Below are 7,400 nucleotides of genomic sequence, written 5' to 3' on the forward strand. Positions count from 1 at the left end.
TTTTGTTATACAATGTGCATTGACATAATTTTTATATCATGACCATCAATTGAACATTTGTATAATCTTAATATATTGAGTATATAAAAGTTAATCTTACAAATATTGAATAGCTATATATTAATTGAGTATATAAAAGTTAATCTTACAAATATTGAATAGCTAATTAGAAGTTAGGCGCCTTCTTATTTGGTGAACATTGGAAGTATATTTGATTTCGGTGATCATATTACTTGTTAAACTCGTTGTTCATTTAAATTTACTGATTTTCTTATCATTTGGGCACGTGGTGGGAAATTAACTCTTCAGGCAAGCCCAATTAATGTTAACGTTATTACAAATTACAATCTATTCTCGAAAAACAAGTATCAAAGTAATATTAATTATTACTTTTGGTTGTCTTCTAAAGAGTATTTATGGATAGATATGAAATAGTAGTTCAATGGAAAAAGTATGATACCCTACCTAAGTGCGTGGGCTAAAGAGTAAAGGCCTAACCCATGAAAGCCCAGGCGCGGAGCTAGGATCTAACAATCAACCCACTTAACGTAGATCTTGGAACTACTATATTATCTCACAACCCACTTTTATAGTCTAGTGGCATTTTGGTGGTGGAATAAGGATTTGGGACCAATAGGTCCTGGGTTCGATTCCCACTTTTAATGTAGATCTTGGAACTACTATATTATCTCAAAGAGTAAGTCACTAAGGTTTAACCAAAATTGTCACTTTAGTCCAAATAGTTTTTTTCTTGCCATTTTAGTTCACTTAGTTTTGTTTTCTGCCATTCTAGTCCCTGACTTTTGTCATTTTTTGCCATTTTCATCGAGCACTACCACCACCTCCCACCACCCACCCTATCACAACCTTCTATTATCGGCACCACCTTCCTGCACCGTCACGACCCACCCACCCACCCCACCACCATCACCACCCACCGTTTCCACCACCACCGACCACTTTTCCGCCACCCACGTCATCAACCAATACCACCGCCATTATCGTAAAACCAACAACCACCACCTTCATCTTCACTGTAAACCGGCACAATACCATCCCCATAACATCGCACCTGCAAAATTCACCGAAGTTAACTAAAATTTTTGAATGGAGTTAGTGGGTTGGATGAAAATGTCAAAAAATGACAAAAGTCAAGGACTAAACTGACAGAAAACAAAACTATTTGGACTAAAATGACAAAAAATACTATTTAAACTAAAGTGGCAATTTTGTTTAAACCTCAGGAATTAAAATGGCAATTTATTCTATCTCAAATCATTGGATATTTTATTTTATATAGTTACAATACGAAGATGCAAGACAGTGCCATGCGCTGCGCGGCAGCTTGGCCTTTCGGCTACTTTTAAGTTTTTTTTTTTCTTTAGTAAGTTTTTATTTATTTTAGTCTTTACCTTTTAATATTTTTTATCGTTACTTACAACCCTTCGACTTTCTAAAAGGTTTATATATTTTTTTCTTTTAGTGAGTTTTTTTATTTTAGTTTTTACCCTTCAATATTTAGTATTGGTGCTTACATCCCTTCAACTTTCTAAAAACTTTACAATCATTTTTTACGTGTTTATAATTATGTACGTATCGGTATAAATTCAAGTTGATTACGTTTCTTTGAAAATGGATATGCTCAGATATAATATGCTTTTTCCTTTTTTTACGTTTTGAGTTTATCTATGTTTTGGCATAAATTTTGTTTTACAACAAGTCGGGTCAAATATATTATGTATTCATTAGACTTTATAAATTCGACTTACTTCACATTTCGGCGCCACTGCAACGCGCGGTACCATTTTTAACTTAAGAAAACATAAATTTTTTACTTATTTTTATGTACATGTCGGTGTAAGTTCAGGTTGGTGTTCGACTTAAATTCTTTCGCAAATAAGCTGGACCATATATAATATGTTACCGTGCTTATTTTTATGTACATCTTCAATTTATCTACGTATTGACGTAACTTTTGTTCAGAAATGATTCGGGTCTTTACGATACAAATCCGAGTTACTTTACATTCGTACCCGCCGCATCACGCGGGAAAATTTACTAGTTAGTACACAAGTATTCAAACTAGGGATATGATATTTTTTACCTAGTTCCACTACCGTATCATATTGACACTGACGAAACATCGGTATCAGTATTTTATTTTATGGTTTTCAGTTTTCTACCTAATCAGTTTTGGTATCTTTCCACTATCGGTACCGAACCGGTATTGTACCACCATAATTGGTAAGATATTTTGTTTGTGTTTTTACTCATTTACGTTATTCTTAAGGGTGTTGCTAAATGTACCCCATTTTTTACTGAATGCACCCCCTCCTTCAACTTTTACATTAATTTAATTTAAACCCTTTTGTTTTTCTTTCATTTTTTATCTTTAATTATTATTATTATTACTACTATTTGTTTTTAAAATGTTATTTTATTTAAAAAGAAACTTTTTTTTGATTGTTTGAAAAATAATCGTTTTATTACGTTTTAAACTAAAGCGAGTCATTTTAATTTTGAAATGGATTTTTTTGTTCATAGCGGCTTGAAGTGGGTATGCGAATTCGGTTTGTATAAACAATGATACACAAAAAATTAAATGAAGCTTTAAAGCCAGCCAACTTAACTAACGTTTTATTTCTTTTTACGTCTTATTACTTTTAATAGATAAAAGTTGTTAATTGTATTAAAAAACATTTTAATATAATAATAATACTAATAAAAATAGAAATAGAAAGATGAGAGAACTAAAATACGAAGTAAATAAAAAATATAAAAGCAACTGTTTTTTTTTTAAGTTCCGAAACTTTTTTATTGTATAAAAAATATCTTTTTTTATTAATTTTAATGACGTTTTATAGAAACATAATAAAATACTAGTAAGAGAAATTGTCTTCAAATTATAGAAACACAATAATTTTCAAAAACAATATTTGAATTGTTTAGAGGGGTAAAATTTAACAACTTTTAAATTATATTTTTAGAAATGGGGTATAACTAGTAAAAAAGGGGGTGCATTTAGCCAACCCCTATTCTTAATACCGGTACCCAACGATGTATCCCTGATTAAAACAACAATCTTATCTTAATATGATAATAAGTAAACGGAATGAACAGTGATTTTTGTCTGGTTTGTTCTAATTGGCTTATTTGGACGGTAATCTTCCCTTGAGACACGTGTTCTCCATCTTTCCACCTTACCCCTTCTTTAAAAGCTTCAGAAGAGAGAGAAAGGGAAAAATGAGAGAGAAGAAAGGGGTGGTGACCGGAGAATTACCGCCGTCACACCACCATGACGGTCACCATCTCTGGTGTTTCTGTTTTCTTTGGGGTTTTTTCCTCTGTAGAGAGAGAAGAAAGGGGTGGTGACCGGAGAATCACCGCCGTCACACCACCATGACGGTCACCATCTCCGGTGTTTCTGTTTTCTTTGGGGTTTTTTCCTCTGTTGAGAGAGAAGAAAGGGGTGGTGACCGGAGAAAGACGAGAGGGGGCCGGTGACCGGAGTGTCACCACCGTCTCACCACACGCCGGTTGCCATCTGGTGTCTCTGTTTTGTGTGGGTTTTTACCTATATACGACTGCTGGGCTCTTTTTATATAACACCACCTCTTTTCCTCTCTCTACAAATCTCCATTTCTCTCTCTAGACGGACTGGAAATGAACAGAGTTTGTGTTTGTGGTTTGACCCGATTGACCTATTTGGGCGGTCATCCCCCTTGATATGCGTGTCCTCCAGCTTTACATTGTACGCCTCTTTAAGAAGAGAGAGGGGCGGTGATCGGAGGGTCACCACCGGCTGTGTCCAGCCATTTTGGCGGCAACCAGTTTCAACATAAAACCCTAGCCGACGTTTTAGGCGACGACGGCTAGAGGTCTTGCGAGGTTTCAGCCTTTCGCCTACCCAACGATGATGGTGGCTTGCTACTTGGTATGGCAACTCCGGTTGCAACCGTAGTGCCACTGTGCGGATGATCTTTTTTTATCTGAGTCAATTAGCGTTGATGATTTCGTTTTTTTGTATTATTGTTGAAATGATTATGTTGGTGGTGGTTAGGTTGTGAGTACTTAGATGGTGAACTTTGCTGCTGGTGTTAGTAAGGAGTCATTTTTTTATATTGAATGAGTTGTTTCGGTTCCATTCTGAGGCTATTAAGCCAACAGGTAGTTATAGGATGTGTTATAGCCCGTATCTGCAACACAAATGACTGTCTAGCTGGTGTCGTGAGTCAGGTAAGTGCTACGAAAATGGGTCGGTCAGTTGGGTTGGTGATGGGTCAAAATGGGTATCTTTAGTATAGATCTACTAGGCATTTCCAATTCCATCAACTGTAGTAACATGTTTGATGCATTTAGTATGTCAATAAATTGTTAGTATATATTGACATGGATATATACACTTGGACCGAGAGTAATCCATAACTGATCGCAACCCCCCATATGATGAAGTTGCATTCTTTTGATACAAAGGTAACATCAATTTGGACTTTGAACATACATTAAATCAATAAAATATAAGGAAATTCCAGTAAAAGGGTTTTAATAAGTGACATAAAAAGGGAGGTGATTTGTAAGCTGGTCCTATTTTGTCATTTACGGACAATTTGATGAACACGCATTAGGAGACCATGTAGTGCTAGCAAAAAAAATTGTTCATTAAATATTTAGTTGCTTCGTCTTGATTCATGAAGTTGCTGAAACTTTTGATGAGTGGTTTCAGATTTCTGGTGGCTTCCACGTGTGATAGAAAGCGAGTCTGGGAGACAGGATCGTGATAGAGTGGTGGCTGACCACCGCCACCTTTGGCGTCACCACCCGATTCCAGCGCGTCAGCGACCCAACTAAGGTACAATGGCTGAGTGTTTGAGAGAGAGAGAGAGAGAGAGAGAGAGAGAAAGAGAGGCGGTGTAGACGATGGCCTCGACGACGGTTAGCATTCCAACCAAATCAGACCAGATTCCGGTAAGGTCCGAACCCATTTTCATGCTTCATTCTTTGTTATATCGGTTCAAAATGAGTCTTGTAAGGATCATATATTATATTCTGATTACGTGACACAAGTGTTCCGGTGAAGGTACGGCTAGCGTTCTAGGGAGCAGTGCCGGCAAGGAGAATCAGTTGATGATCCGGTGAGCAGATTAAAGCCTGTACAGGAGTTCTTCAAGTGAATCGGCAACTCTCCAGACCGACTCTACATATATGGTAAGCCACGAATTACTTCTGGCCACATATATGAATTTCGGTTATATAATCAAATCTAAATGTGTAGAAATAGTGACGAGGAGTATGGCACCATTGGAATTGGGGGCTGGTTAGGTGAATTTCATTCCTGGGTTTGGTGTGTTTTAAGGATTTGTGTTTTGTTAATCACAAATGTATCTTCATTGTTGCAAGAATGGACCCCTAATATGCTGAATTTTGAGCAACTGCAGCTCATGTTGACCAAAAAGTTTCATTGTTAGATGAAACCATGTTTTATATTTGTTAGGCTTCTTTATTCCTTCAGTTTTAACTTGAATGTTAAGTTGAATGTTTTATATTTATTAGGCTTCTATATTTGCTGATTGCAACAATTAAAGAGTTGATTTGCATTTTTTTACCTTGTAGAGGTTACTGAAGATAGATCCAAACTTCCAATTGCATCTTTTAAAGACATGATTACAACAGTTTGCAAATCAAGTTTAAACTTATAATATACAACACTATTAAAGATGGTTTGCTACACTATACAACGTACATGTTGTAGCATCAATAACGATTCGATTAAGCGCGCCACAACGCGGCGCTGCGTAAAAACCTAGTTTCTAATAATTTTACAGATAGTTTACTCATTAATAATACAATTACTCCTAAGTTATATGAATTTTAAATATTTAGTGGTACAGTTATATTTTTGCTAAGATACAAATACGTGTTGAAAACCAATTTATAAAACACGACACAATTACATTTAAGTTCGACACTTTATAATTACTTAAATAAATTATTTAATAATGAGTTAAGTGAATTTTTATATGTATTTTCTGTAATTGAAGATATTACTACAAACTAAAAACTGAGATTACATGGTTAATGAATTTGAACTTTTGGATGCAAGTACTTTTCAAAGAAGAAAGCAAGTGTCGACGGTAACAAAAGTAGTAGATACTTTGCGTCACTTCAATATCGTTTTTCAAAAATATATGATGCTTTTATGTTGCAATTGCAATACAAATTTCACATTTATAAGTTATAGGTAAAAGTTATTCTATAAAATCTCTTAAATCTAAGAAGGGTGCAAACACGGATCACAAAATATAACATAATAGATTGCAAAATATAACACAATGTCAAGAAATATAACACAATGCCGAGGGGAAAAAACACACAATAAATCGCAAACACACACACAATGACGGAATTAAAAGAAAACACAATACCGTATAAAAAGACATAGTGATCTAAACAAATATTCTAAAATCTACAAGCTAAAAATTTAAAAACGAAAACCTAAAATCTTATACCGTAGAGTTCGATGGGGCGGTTACAATGACGGTAAAATAAGTTCAATCGAAGTTCGTTTGAATATTTCCTACGATTTTCTATTTTTAGGAGATTGCATTTAAACATTTTCCTACATAAATATATAGGGATACTTTCAATTAAGAACTCCCTTGAGTTGTGAAAACTTGTGAGAAACTCACTTCTCGTGCGAGTTTTCAACCAAATTTTAGAGAAAAATGCCCGGATAGTCCCTGTGGTTTCGTCTTTTTTCACCTATAGTCCTCAACTTTCTAAAACTACCTGAATAGTCCCCAAGTTTTCAATTTTTGTTTCCGGATAGTCCCTGGGTCTAACTTCAGTGACTTTTCTCTGTTAAAATGATGTGAAATGACAAAAATACCCTTTTCTTAAAAGGCCAAACCATAGGGACTATCCGGGCATGTTTCTCTTTTTATTTATAAAACCCCACCACCACACTTCATCTTCAACCTCCACCCACCATCATCCTCCTCCACCCTCCACCATCAACCCGAGCCGGAACCGAACCGAGTTGCACCAAGACCTAAACTGAACCGAATCACCACTCGAGCCGGAGTCACCATCACTGCAACGAATCGAACAAAAATGACTAAAATGAAACTGACCGGAGACTGAACCGAGTAAACTCAAAACTAAAACCTGAACCAAGACTAACCTACACCGGAATCACTTGTCAGAAACTGAACCGAGACTCGAACTGGAACCGAACATTGAATCTGATCCGAGTAGAAACTGAACCTAGTATCAAACCGAGACACGAGCCGAGACTCCAAACCTGGACCGACGAGACCCTGAGTTGAACTAGATGAAACCAAAACTTGAAGCCCGTATGAACCAACGCCGCCGCGAGCGGCGCTGCTGTTGCTGGAACGCCA

At 36.1% G+C, this 7,400-nt stretch overlaps 1 long non-coding RNA gene across 5 annotated transcripts; it reads left to right on the forward strand.

Moving 5' to 3' along the window:
• The first annotated feature begins 3,194 nt into the window (after window positions 1-3,194).
• On the forward strand, window positions 3,195-5,546 carry LOC110909132. 5 transcript variants are annotated; one of them, XR_002575179.2, is made up of 4 exons: window positions 3,197-4,473; window positions 4,724-4,965; window positions 5,078-5,205; window positions 5,273-5,546. It is a non-coding gene; the product is annotated as an uncharacterized LOC110909132 (long non-coding RNA). The 5 variants fall into 5 exon arrangements; XR_002575180.2 differs by having other exon boundaries at window positions 3,195-4,970; window positions 5,065-5,205; XR_002575177.2 differs by having other exon boundaries at window positions 3,195-4,970.
• The last annotated feature ends 1,854 nt before the right edge of the window (window positions 5,547-7,400 follow it).

The sequence above is a fragment of the Helianthus annuus genome, chromosome 14, assembly GCF_002127325.2.
Source record: "Helianthus annuus cultivar XRQ/B chromosome 14, HanXRQr2.0-SUNRISE, whole genome shotgun sequence".
Classification (NCBI taxonomy): Eukaryota; Viridiplantae; Streptophyta; class Magnoliopsida; order Asterales; family Asteraceae; genus Helianthus; species Helianthus annuus.